Source organism: Papio anubis, chromosome 15 (assembly GCF_008728515.1).
Source record: "Papio anubis isolate 15944 chromosome 15, Panubis1.0, whole genome shotgun sequence".
Taxonomy (NCBI): domain Eukaryota; kingdom Metazoa; phylum Chordata; class Mammalia; order Primates; family Cercopithecidae; genus Papio; species Papio anubis.
The window spans coordinates 75,855,725-75,869,983 of NC_044990.1; the positions used below are offsets into that span (position 1 = coordinate 75,855,725).

General features: G+C 38.9%; 1 protein-coding gene and 1 long non-coding RNA gene across 13 annotated transcripts in view; one reads left to right on the forward strand and one right to left on the reverse strand.

The window, feature by feature from the left end:
- LOC103879421 overlaps window positions 1–14,259 on the reverse strand; it is a 235,636-nt gene that overhangs the window by 180,820 nt on the left and 40,557 nt on the right. For 4 of the 5 annotated variants that reach the window (XR_004178542.1, XR_004178543.1, XR_004178544.1 and 1 more), the window contains one exon: window positions 11,632–11,687. The exons of the other annotated variant lie outside the window; for it this stretch is intronic. This is a non-coding gene — a long non-coding RNA (uncharacterized LOC103879421). The remainder of the gene's footprint in view (window positions 1–11,631; window positions 11,688–14,259) is intronic. 5 annotated transcript variants of the gene reach the window in all.
- Window positions 1–14,259, forward strand: part of MBNL2 (muscleblind like splicing regulator 2) — a 170,968-nt gene that overhangs the window by 153,397 nt on the left and 3,312 nt on the right. The gene's annotated exons all lie outside the window — the stretch shown is intronic.

Below are 14,259 nucleotides of genomic sequence, written 5' to 3' on the forward strand. Positions count from 1 at the left end.
TCCTATCATTGCTCCCCTTGCTCTGGAGTATTCAAAGATCTCAGAGCATATGTCAATAAATTTCCTATAATCTTTACTGCTTGCTGCAATGCATTTCTGGAAGCAGATCTTTAAGGTGATCGTTGCAGAATCTTGCCCATTTTCCCCTAATCACAGGTGCATCAGGCATTATAGGTCTGGCTTGAGACCAGCATCAATTACATCACAGATATGAAAGGCAGTAAGTCATAAGAGCAGATTTTCCACCATCATACCATACCTCTACAAAACATAAAAAAGAAAAAATATGATGCGAATTACATTATAAATTGGAATAGGAGCCCAGATGGGCAAAGTAGCTTACCCAATTCACACACATAGCAAGAGAGCCAGGCCCAGGACCTGATCACTGAGTCCTGCCTAGAACAATGTTGTCTCCCTTTCACCACACTGCCTTCCTGAGAAAGTGCTTTAAAGGATCATGTAAGGCACCTTGAACTGCTCCAGAGCATACAGGCAGCGAAAACATAACTCAGCTACCCTCACAAAGAACCTAACACGTGCCAGACATTGGGCTAAGCCTTTTGTATGAATTATGTCATTGAAACCCAACATGTCCTATGAAGGACTATTATGATCCCCTCTCTAGTGATGAGGAAACTCCAGTTTAGAGAAGCTAAAGAACTTGCTCAAGATCATACTATAACAATAAGTGGTAAAGCCAGACTTAGAGCTTTCCCGAAGCTCCTAATATTTCATTTTCCAATGAGGAAAAGGACCTAGAGTGGTTAACTGACCTTAGTCAAGGTTACAATAAGGGATTAGGATTAAACTCAGTCTCCTAACAGCATGCTCAGTCCTCTTTCCCCTCCATCAAACTTCTATTCAGCTTGAATAAGCAGGCTGTACATTTATTCTAACTTTGTTAAATAAAATAACTTTGCTTCCTCCCTACAATTTAGAACAGTTTTTGAGGAATCAAAAAGATACTTGAAGTTAAACCTAATTCCCTCCTTTACTCCAAGTATGTTTTCCTAGTAATAATTTCATAACTGTTCCATTAATCATTCTTTCAATATTTGTCATGGTTATACTAAAATATGCAAAAGGTCCAGAGAACCACTTTAGTTCAGAGGATCTAGGACAGAAGGAATTGCTTAAACCAATTCCTATTGTTCATATCCTTTTCTTTGCTTTTCTCAAACCTTGTAACATTAAGAATGGCTTTGCACAGGGGAAAAAGTTAAAATGGGGAAAGCTAAGAAGTGTGTAAAGAATGAGAAGAAAAATTTCATTGTGTTCCTTTGCCTTGGACAAAGGTATTTAAGAGTTGTTGGGTTGGAGTTTTTGATCAGTTGGTTGATTGGTTTAACATAAACTAGAAAGTCCCCTCCATCTTTCCACTGCTTATGTGGAACCTATGTGGGGAGAGGTGAAGGCTTGGAGCTTGAAAGACAGATGTTTATCAGACAAGACTGGATGCACAGAGGTGTCCGTAGAGAGTCATTTACTCTAAGCACACTGATCTAAGAATTATTAATAAACACTATGCCTTATCAACATATTCATATTTTGTGGCTTATACCAGGAAATGGAAATAATTGAAATATTACTGTATAATATTACTTAATTGAAACATTACTTGAAAATAATTGAAATGTTACTATATAATAACAGTGGCATTTATTATATGCTTACTACCACCAAGCACTTGTTAAATACATTATCTGATCCTCACACCAACCCTGTAAGTTAGAAAAAATTTTTAATTATCACTCTAGAAATTAGTAATACTAAGAATAAAAGATGTTTAGTGACTTATCTATGGTAACATATCTGTTAAGCCTAGAAGCTGGGTTTGAACCAAGTTTAACTTTAAAGAATGGGAAATCCTGCCCTTCATGGGACATCAACTTCCTACTGCAGTGGACGCTGATTATCATGAGCTGGTGGTTGTTGATGCTTTTGTAATAAAATATTTCAGTTTGAAAAATGATTAACATGAATTGACAGTCAATGCTTTAAGGAAAAATCAGAGAAATTCAGTTTATACTTTGTCATCAGTGACAGTTCAGGAGATACATATACAAAAATGGAATGAAGTGCTCATTTTTAAGAATCTTAATCTCATCAAAACCAAGTTTATTTCCAACATATGGAGTGCCATACAGATCATATAATATTTAAGTTACCCATGGTATTATTTGAATGTCTATTTAAATAGAAACTGAAAAGAAATTATTTAGGATTATGAATCCTAAAATAATAGGCTAAGGAAACAGAACCAACATTTAGCAAAACCCACTATTACATGTCAGATGTGTATATACGTTATTTCTTTTACTACTCAGCATAACTCTGTGACGTTTCTTATCCATTGTGAGTATCATATCCATATGTGAGCACATCTTGGAGAATAATTTGCTTAAGATTCAAGCAGGTAGGAAATGACGGATACATGTAGACCTCAGGCTTGCCTGCCTGCAAATCCTGTTCTCTTGTGAACCTACCATGTTTGAATTAGATTGGAGTCTATGGTCAGTGTAGGCTTGGGATGAACCTCTTCATCCAACTCCCCTTAAAAACTCTGAACTACTGAGTTTATTGCTTTGAAAAGTTTTGACTAGTTGAGCCGAAAGTTTAGTAGAAGCAAAAACTTTTTAAAGTCCAAGCTCAATATCAGAAATGGTGTGAAAATATTGCTGCTTGGCGAGAATAGCAAGAGAATCCAAATTTGAGGGGCGAAAAGGCACCATTCACTCTTCCCAGGGTGGGAAAACTGGCACACAACTTCTGTCTGAAAAGAGTCTATCAAAAGGAGTCCTCTCAATTGAAACTTACTTTTTAATATTTAACAATAATAATTTTAAAACAAAGATACTATTTTTCTTCACCATCCCCACAGAACCTGACTTTCAAATTGATCTCAGGTAAAGGGAACAACACTAGTTGAGGATGAATATTTTAGGCAGCCTGCAGGAGCGACTGCAAAGGGAACCAAGTATAAGTTTAATTTAGTTGTAGTGAAACCACAGAGGTAAATGAGAACCCAAATGGGGATCTTAATGATGATTCAGGTGTACAAGCAGGAAGAGCCAGGGGTCTCACTGTGAAGCCCCAAATGGGAAGGAAAACAGAAAGGGTGGGAGGGCAGGAAAGAAGGAATGGAAGGAGGAAGGGATTCAGGATTGGCAGGAAAGGAGGATGTGGAGTTATTCTCTAATGGGGGCAGGTTCCGTTTGGAATGAGGAGACGTTCTGGAGATGGAGGGTGGTGATGGTGGCACAACCAGGTGAATGGAGTTAATGCCACTGAACTGTATGCTTGAAAATGGTGAAAATTGTGAGTTTTATGCTATGTCTATTTTACCACAATTTTAAAAAATAGACAAAATATCTGAGTGGTCATTTCTACAAAGAAAGGATTAAGGATTGACAAGGATAATGTCTGATTAGACCTAGGTTTTCATTTAATAAAATCTTATAGTATAAAATGGTTCTTTTTGCATTAAAAATTCTTTACGGTTGCCACGTTTCCCTTTAAGAATTCTGTTTTCATAAGGCAAGGAATGGAGTGCAAAGGTGTCTTCTTTCTAAATGAAACCATGTCTGTGGCAACATAGCTTTATATCTTCTCTCAACAAATGTACGCTAAGAACCCACCTTGAACTGGGCATGATGGCTCATGCCTGTAATTCCAGCACTTTGGGAGGCTGAGGTGGGTGGATCATGTGAGATCAGGAATTCGAGACCAGCCTGGCCAACATGGTGAAACCCCATCTCTACTAAAAATATAAAAATTATCCAGGTGTGGTGGTGGGCACCTGTAATCCCAGCTACTTGAGAGGCTGAGGGAGGAGAATTGCTTGGACCTGGGAGGCAGAGGTTGCAGTGAGCCGAGATTGCGCCATTACACTCCAGCCTGGGCAAAAGAGCAAGACTCTGGCAAAAAAAAAAAAAAAAAAAAAAAAAAAAAAACAACCACCCACCTTGAGCCATGTACAGTTCAGAATTGTGGGAATACAGCAATGAAAACAGCAGTTCCTGCTCTTGTGGGTCTTACATGGTGAGGGGGACAGGCGATACACAAATGTACAAGTAATTACAGTCAGAGTCCTTATCATATGAGAAGGGTCATATCAGAAAGTAAATGGTGATGCTGAAAGAATGGGCCTCACCACCGAGCTTTAATGGGGGATGGTTAGTAATAAAGAAATAGAAGAGAATATGGGAGCTCTCCTCCTTCTTTAAACATTTTCCTCCTTTGGTTTCCATTTTGCCATCGATTGGCTATTTTGGCACTTCCTGAGGGCTTATTGGGGATGACAGATGGTGAACTGGCTAAACTACTCACTGCACTGCAGAGGTGCCAGTGTGATACAAGCCAAGTGAGAAACTAAGGCTCGAAAGGGCACAAATCTGACTGGTGGCACAGACAAGCCTCCTGAAATCCCCCTCCAGTACTCTTTTTGATTTTTCCTTTGCACCTAGATTTTACACACAATTGAGTGGTTTTTGTTAACCTCTCTCTCTCTCTCTTCCTCATCATCCCTCTCTTTCTCTGTCCCTCTCTCTGATACACACACACACAGGCAAAGAACTAAAAAGAAAAAAAAAACTAGTTTTTTGCTGGAAAGTTTGTTATATGGCAGCATCATCCCACCAGTTTGAGAATGTATAAGATGATGACAATACATAAAGACACACGTCCATGTCCCGTACATTATATTAATCTTACTGTTCCCTTTACTGCATTTTAGCATTTGGTTGCTTTTCTCCCTTTGATGCCTTAAAAGCCAATTCTTAGCAGGCTAAATTACACATTCTACTCCACTGTTAAAATGGGTACTGTGGCCAAAATGTGCCCAGGATTCTAAGTCCAACATAATGGTAATGGATACAAAAGCAGGGCATTGAGCAGGATTGGGCATTTTATGCTAAATCCAACAAGATCTTGTTTCTGTGATTTTTCTTGACCTGAATCTTCAAGTTATTACTGGGAGCAAAACCTCATTTTGAAAAAAACCCGTATCATATATGAATCCTTTTGAAATTTTTTTTCTGTTGCTGCATAAATGAATTTATTTTTGGAATTCCTTTGTTGCTTTAATTTTTTAACTTTTGTGTTTATTAAATTTTTATTTTTCACTCCTGAGTTGCCAGTTCCTGTTCTTTAAAATATTCAAGATATATAAAAAATAATCATGAGCAAAAGTAGATACATTAGGAAAATATTTTCAATGTATACAAGTTAGGTCTTAATATTATGTTACATATTATATTAATATTATGTAACACATTGTCTGTATATTACATATATTACATATTATGTTACATAATATTAAGACCTACCTTGAAAATACAGTAGTGAATACAGTGCTGATTTTTAAAGGTATAAAAATGTTTTCTTAGATTCTACTTTATGTCCAGGGGTCATCTTCAATGAAGCAGCCTATTTAATCTCAGACAGCCTCACTTACTACACATCTTACTGTAAATATTTTAAACACTTTCAAATATTTTCTTAGTGTGGTCCACATATTACATATTTTTTCTTGATTTAGTAGAGGAATTTATCCTGCTTTCGTACACATATAGTCCCTAATTTTAAGCATATTTATTCAAAATTTCCTTTGTCATTTGGTTTGGAACTCAGTTTTCGTACAGAGACAGCCATGGACTTGTTGGTTAGATCTCCGGGCTGGCCTACAATCATTTTATTTAGCTTGTGGCATTGTTTATAAGTAACACAGTGCTAAAGCATGGCCCAGGCCAAGTGCCACCCATGTCTGTGATGTTGCTATATCTTTGGGATTCAAGAAAGATATCATAAGCGTGCAGCTAACCCAAACCCCCAGATGGCCGTGCAACAGAAAATAGAAAATTCCTTCACCTCCTCCACCTACTGGAGCTGTGGAGGAGCCTTAACCCCTGGTGAGTTCCACAACTGGAATGTCATCCGGGGAAGGCCTGTGGAGTAGGAATGGGAAGTATGGTGTGGAATCACGAATGTTGGGTAAAGACTAGGAAGATAAAATCTGGGGCCTGCTTCTGGGTAGCCACCAGACCCATTCACGCCACCTTCTTCCTCATTTCTCTCGATGTCATGGTTTCATCTGCGAACTACTTTTTTTTTTTTTTTTTTTTTTTTTTTGAGATGGGGGTCTCACTCTCCCACCCAGGCTGGAGTGCAATGGTGCGATCTTGGCTTACTGTAACCTCCGCCTCCTGGGTTCAAGTGGTTCTCCTGCGTCAGCCTCACGTGGGCCATGCCCGGCTAATTTTTTTGTATTTTTTGTAGAGACAGGGTTTCACTTTTTTTTCCTGGCTATCATGCAGCCCTTCCAATCTAGGGTTTTGTTTTGATTTTAGCTTTTCTGGCACCTGCTGAGGAAACACAGTCTCATCACTCCCCTCCTTCTGAATAAATACACAGTGCTCTTGAATATGTCTTTGTTTAAAACACTTCTAGAACACCAGCGGAAAGGAAAGTCTCCTTCTCATGCCTCTTTACCTTCCTCCTCATTTATATCCTAGAGGAGAAGAAAAGTGTTCACTCTTGGATAACACATGGGTTTTTAGATGGTCTGAGGACTAGATTCCCATCTCAGCCTGAGAGCCACAGAAATGATTCTCAGAATTCCCCCAGGGGAACTGGGATTGAAGGAGACTGTCTGGAGTCAGGGAGGGGATTATAATCAAAGCCTAACTGCAATACTCATAAGAACCGAGATGTTTCCACATGTGACATGGACTCATAGAAAGAGCAGAATCTTATTCAAAGTTGAGCACTTCCGTTTATGAATTTTATCCAGATACTCTGTCAATGTGAACCCTGGTCAGTAATCTTCAGCGAGGACAGTGTTATTGCTTTTCATGTAAAACCTGAATTATTAATACTTTTAAGTGACAATTTTTCTTTAGTATATCTAAAAATATTTTGTTCAAATATAATCAAGTGGAAAATATTGGACAGAAATGAGTCATCCACAAAAAGTATCATTGAAACTAGGGGCATTAGAGCTTTGAATATAAACTTTCTACTGAACAGCAGAGGACAAAACAATAATTCTGGCAAAACTCCTCTGGAAGGTGCTATGAAATATTAGGGACATTCCAACCTCGGTGTGCTCTTCTCCAGAGTAAAGCTGATTGTCATATTTGAGAATTTTTCCCCCAGGACCTCAGCATATGCCTTTTATGTGCAAATAAAACTATATTTTGAAAATAAGTCAAATATGGCATGACACTGCCTGCCCTCCAAACAATATTCCCCCAGAATAATGAATCAGACTATTTTTAAGTATCTTTACATATTCTACTAATTATCTCTGAGCTTTTTCTATAATTATTATTTTATTTTTTTCGAGAGGGAGTATCGTCCTGTTGCCCAGGCTGGAGTGTGGTGGTGAAATCTCGGCTCACTGCAACCTCCACCTCCCAGGTTCAAGTGATTCTCCTGCCTCAACCTCCCAAGTAGCTGGGATTACAAGTGTGCACCACCACACCGAACAAATTTTTGCATTTTTAGTAGAGACGGGATTTCACCATGTTGGCCAGGCTGGTCTCGAACTCCTGACCTCAGTGATCTGCCCACCTAGGCCTCCCAAAGTGCTGGGATTACAAACATGAGCCACCGCACCAGGCCTATATTTAAAATTTTAAAGTCATGAAGTAGGCCAAAGAAAGTTCTTGAAAGTGTACATTTATTAACATGTATAATTATAATTGCTTTAATTACTTTTTAAATCTGATACCATATATTCACCAAGAGACTAAAGACACTTGCTTTTGACTTCAGTAATCCATACTGTGATTAAGTACTGAATTATATTGGAGTCAAAAATGTACACATGTCCCTTTGCCTCTGTGCAGTTTGCTTCAACTGAAAGATCTCACAAGTGTCGCCTCTCAGGCAAGATCAGGGCATTTCAGACAGTCGTGGCTGCCATGGAGAGGAGGTGTGGGGCAGTGGGGAAAAGGTGGAGAGAATATTAAATGGTGCAGAGACTGAAGGAGAAAGCAATGCCAATAGAGAGTGGCAAGAAGGAACCTGGACGGAATCAGAAGAAAACTGTAGATGAAGAAACACAGAGACTGGGAGGGTGAGCAACATGTGAGCCTCCGTAGCTTAGCCCTATTTTTAGGAAATGCCACCTAATTGCCTATTTTTAAATTAATAATAAATTTTGTTTAAAGAGGCAGTGAAATATTATTAATACCTTTAACCATGGCAAAAGATTTCTAAGAAACCTACCAAGTCTAGAAGGTTTCTTTAGGTGGATTTTTATCTGTCATATTTCTTTTCTCTGTGAGTGATTCTGCCCCCAGCCTGGAATATTTTCCCCTTTATCTATAATGGGGAGTAGGGAGAATGGGAGAATGGGGAGTGGTGTTTATTTCTCTTAGATATTTCTGAGTCCTTAACTACCCTAAAAGGGCACACAGACGACACATCTTGTCCAAAGGGTTCTTTTTCTGCCCTATTCCTGTTTCTCCCCTGAATGGTCTAGTTAGTGGTCTTCTGTTGATACCAGCATTGTGGCACCGTGTCCTCAATGATTTCAATTTATTCAGCCATCCATGCAACCACCAATTAATAAATTCCCAGCCCTGTCCTAGACACTGGGGCTATAAAGATGAATGAGACAGTCCCCCTGTCCTTAAAGGGCTTGGTTTGGCTGTGGACCCAGTTAGTGCACCAGCCCTGCTTGGAAGTACCCACTTGAGATTCCATGTTAGTGACATCAAGACGCATTGAGATTCCTTAGTAGTTTAGCAAGGCTGCACAGATATGTTACAAGGTATTTTTTATCTATGCCATCCAAACTCAACATTACGAAGACAATCCTAATGGCTATTCACAGGAAGACTGAACCAAAACATCCATTATTTCTCTTTTCTAATTGCTTGATGATTTGCATACATAGAGATTCTTGACATTTTCACTGGAATGTTTTCCTATCAATTAAGCAGAGCAGGAAGAGTTCTTACCAAATTTAATATTGAGCTATCATTTAAAAAAATAACTCATCTGACATCCTTGAATCTTTGAAATGAGCACTTTTATGTAAGAAGTATAAACATTTCTGGAAGTCATCTAGAAGCCCACGGTTTCCAAAGTTATGCATACGTACAGCTCCTGGAGATCAACCTCGAGGGAGAAAACTCAGAATGTGTTAATACATGGTACCTCTGAAGCGCTGAGGACATTCTACGTTGATTTGTTTTCTCTTGCACCCTTCTGCATGAGGATTGGTTAGTTCAGCTGTTAAGTTCATGGTGCTGATGAGTTCAAGTTCAGTGTTTCAGTCTCTGCAGAGACTATTTTAGTTTGAACCAAATGTGTTTCTCACCCTGTTCAGCTCTTTTTTGAGCGCACACCATGAGTGAGAGGTATGGATGGCTCAGCCTAAATCCATCATCACATGGAAGAGACAAGAAAACATGCATGTTTCATAACTGATGACTCAGTCAAGGGAGGGTTGATATTTTCTTTTTAGGTAGAGGGTGCCTTGTTGGTCACGTACTCTCTTTCTTTGGGCAAAAGCCAAATGTCTGAAAGTTGCAGGACTAACTCTCCTATACACCTGCTCTTCTGGTCTCACTCTTACCACTGCTGCCTGCCATGATGTTGCCTGTAGCCTTGGCTTATGCCAGCTCAGGAAGTGATCCAGACTTAGTGGATATAGTGGATATTGCCTTCAAGAAAGTAAAGCTGATGAGTACACAAACCAGCAGCTCTTAGCTGAATTTAGCCCAAAGATATATATGATCCACACAGGGTTGTTTTCTGTGATGTGAATTCATTGCTGAATTTCCAGCTTCTCTTGGAAAATCTAAAGGTCAAGTAATATGGAGTCCATGTTTCCGCAGGTAGCATTTGGCTGGGGCAGAGTAGCTGCTGCCACACCCTCGACCTGGCCTATTCACTTACGTACCTTTCCTGCCTGGCCCCAGGAGGCTTAGTATTAAGACAGGACCTAATCTGGTCCACTTTTTAGTAAGCTTGGCTACCACTGCACTGTGAGTCAATGGCAGGCAATTCACTGAGGACATTGTAATTATTAAATGGCTGCTCATAACATATTTGATAGAAAAATAACCCATTTGATGTCTTTGAAGCCATTCATGCTTTGTCTTCAACAAATAAATATGAAACTAATCAGGTACTGGATTCACATTGGGGTAACTTGAGAATGTATATTGAGCAGAATCATCAGATTCTTAAATCCAACCACCTAGGGGAGACAGTTTAATTCACTTATTGTGATTTCCTTTCCTTATTGATAAGCAGACTGTATTGTAGCCAGCTGATATTTTTGCTTTGGAGATACTCTTGTTCTAACCAGAGGGACCACTAAAGATTTAGAAAAGTACTCATGATTTGAGATCAAGTATATCTTTGTCTTAAAAATAGAATCACAGATTTTGTGGGCATCAGCTATTCTGATTTTTGTCTGTTCTCCTTTTAGTGGAAGAAGGAATTGAAAATAATGCTTGCAGTTCAGAATTTTGATTTACCATACTAGATTAGCTAGAATCTTATTTAATAATTTTAACTTCCTTCTCCTGTCATGGTGCTCTGTTATATAAAACACTACCTACTTGAGGCAATAGTCTCCCAGGGAGACAAATAGAAATATAGCTTGTTGAATATCTTTGATTTCTTTCCTATCATCATAGTTTGCCAAGATTTCTCAGCAGCTGAGGCAGTGGCACTGTGGTTGGGTAGGGTGTTCTGTCGCTGTAAGCAGGCATGTTTGCAACATCCATCTGGAGGAGCCCTGGGGCAGGATGTGGTTGACCTGTGGATGCCCTGAATGAGAGGCCCAGCAGCCTCACAGTCCCCCAGCAATTTCCACCCATCTAGCCCCTCCAGACAGTCTCACTGTCTCCCCTCTAAAGCTCCAAGCACATTTGCTGTAGGTTCCACCTCAGGGCCTGACCTTCCCCTGATTCCCAAGCTCACAGGGTTCTTCTAAGCACCCTCTGAAGCAGGCACCATGAGGCACAGATATGCTCTTTGGAACCTCTGCTTCCTCTAGCCCTATCTCAGACCGTCCCCATGCCCTGGAGGGGATGCCTTCACCAGTGAGCAAAGTGACATCTCTAAGCTCATGCTGGTTTGTGCAAGCACTTTGTACATTGTGCAAGCCAGTTAAAATGATGCATGTCAGCTTTTCCATGTCTGCAAAATATGATCACAATACTGACCTAGCTTGTAAGACTCTAGCTTGTAAATTCTCAGAGCCTCCTGAAAATCAAGGGGATACATCTTAAAATTCAAACAAAAATAAAGGTGCTTCAGAGAGGAGACTGGCAGGAGACCCAATGTGGTGGCTGTTTCTCTGACTTATGCATACCCCGGCAGACCCTATGAGTTTTCCACTTCCCTTTCAAGACAGCATGGGGTGCTGTGCCTTGGAGGTTGAGTACAGAACTTTGGGCACCAGCCTCAGCTTTGACCAAATGCAGGGCAGGAAAGAAGTGACGGACAGTGGGTCTGTTAAGCTCACTTTGGTGAACTGTATTTTAATTAGTATTTTTAAAAATGGACAAGTTCAAAATTAAGGTTGATCCACATCAGATGTGTAGCCCATGTGCCAGGGCCATATATAAGCCTGTTATTTTAAGAAGGTATGTTTCTTACCTATAATGAAAATATTCAGGCACCCCATGAAGGTTTTGATCCTCCTGGTCACAAAACTACAAAAAAGATGGAAAAAGTATATATATATATATATATATATATAAAGTATATATGTGTGTATATATATGTGTATGTATATATATAAAATTGGTATGGGAGAAAATCTCTGAAAAGAGGTAACAGGAAAGCACACAAAATGTATCTATTCATGTGATTTTAAATTATGTTTGTTTAGTGCTAAATCAACATGTAATCTGAATAAAGAAAAGCCACGTTAAAAACTAGACAAAGGTTCCTCTTTCCCTCAAAGTAGCTTCTCCTCTCCCGCCTGCCAATCCCCACAAGCACACACACTTGGCTCTCCACTTTCCTCTTGTCCTGTGGGTGGTCTTCCAGCTGAATCTGTCCCACACTACCCTGGGGCCCTCGGGCCTGTAAGGTCCTGTGCCTCCTCACAACAGAATTCTATCAGATGGGTGCTAGCGATATGACAGGCCCTCAGTTGATAACTGTTCTTGATCTGTATCCCTGTTCTATGTCTCCAGGGTGTATTTCACCCCAGAGTACAGATAATACAGACTGTATCAGCAAGCTGTATTTCTCAGGAAAAAAATTTAATAATCAAAGATATTTCCAAGAAAAAATCTGCCACCCAAAAATGGAACCTATAAGGAAAAACAGCCAAAGCTTTCCCACCTTCTAAGATTAAATCTGTTGAACTTCTTGAAGTTCACAGATGCCAGGAATGTGATTCATTTTTTTATACCACATGACAGCCAAAGACAAAGACTGGGGATGGCCAGAGTTTTCTGGCCTAGATGCCAGGCAGCAATCACAGCTGAGAGTTCAGTAGTCCCAGGGCTCGTTTTTATTGATGTCTTTATTCATATAATAGCTCATGGGTACACTGGGGCAGAGGGGAAGTGCAGTCTGGGCGAGACTAGTTGATGCTTTAGTTAGCTGCAAGACTGATTTACAGTCCAATTAAATTTCAGTGGTCATTTATGTCTCCTCATCAAATACGAGTTCAAAGCCTTGCCGTAAGTAATTTCCATAACCCACATTTCCCCATTCTAATATGCCATTGCTGTGCTTTTCATAGAATACTTCTTTTCCAGATGGTTAGGAATTTCATTCTTTATAGCATTTTAATTTCAGCGAATAAGCAAGAATCCAAATGCATTCTAAAATACATATTATTATACATCAATTTAAGAAATTGGCTGGGCACAGTGGCTCACACCTATAATCCAGCACTTTGGGAGTCTGAGGTGGGAGGATTTCTTGAGCCTAGGAGTTTGAGGCAAGCCAGGGCAATACAACAAGACCCCATCTCTACAAAAATAAAAATGAAAATTAAGCAGGCATGGTGGTGTGTGGTTGTAGTCCCAGCTACTCAGGAGGCTGAAGTGGGAGGATCGCTTGAGGCCAGGAATTCAAGGCTTCAGTGAGCTTTGATTACACCACTGCATTCCAAACTGGGCAACAGAGGGAGACCTTGTCTCAAAAAAAAAAAAAAAAAAAAAAAAAGAAAAGAAAAAAGAAAAAGAAAAGAAAACAGAAAAGAAATAAAGAAACTGCAATTTTTTTCCCGGAGTTATTTTAGAAAGATTTTTTCTAAAGTAAAAGAAAAAGAAAAATCACATTATTTGATGTCCTAGAGTGCATTCTTATTTGGAAAACTTACAGATAGGCTTGAAACTAAGGGATGAAATCAAAAAATTTCTATTTGATAATCAAATATCTAAATCTAGAAAATTTGAATATTACCTATTGGCAATGATAATATTCAAAGATAATAGTATTCAAATATTAGATACTGTGTTTACATATGAAATCATATCTTATTTTTTATTCATGTCTATTTTCCCAGTTAATTTTAGATTCCTAGGAATATTTAAGAAACAAAGAATGATCTTATCTGAAGTTTTAAGTTTCCATTTACTCTAAATATTTAAGATAAATGAGTTCTTTCTCTATTTTTATGAATCCTATACACATCTGTCTGTTTCAATAAAATAAAGAATACTCATGTTTACTTCACAGGAGGAACTATTTGCATGTACTAAAATTGTTGCATATAAAATACAGGAGCACTCACTTAAAGGGAAAAAATACCCACGTGGAGAAAACATAACGGGATAATACACTATGCTTGGGAAAATAAGGCTTTTGCTGGGAATTGAATCCTAGTGTGTAGAAGTATTAGCTAACTCTCATTATAAACAAATTTTACCAGTTATTTCCTAAACAGACTCTTGTTTAATTAACAAATGCTTTGCTTATTAATTACACAAAATTTGGTCAAAGCATTAGAAAAGATGAAACAGTTTCGTCAGAGTGTGTTAAAAACTTGACTTTTAACCTTGACATTTAATGGACTGGACCACATGGGCCAAATTCCCTCTCCTTTGCAAAGGTATGGAGCTGGAAATGAACTTAGAGATCAGACTCAAGGGACCACAGCTTGCATTTAATAGTTTACCTTTAGCTGTGCTTTAGCTGTGCTTTTGGATGTATTAAGAACTTTTTAACTGCTTTATTGGACTGTTATCCCTTTTACTCTTTGATATGTGACATTTAAATATGCCTTGAATTTGAAACTGGTTGTTGTTATGTGTTGGGAAC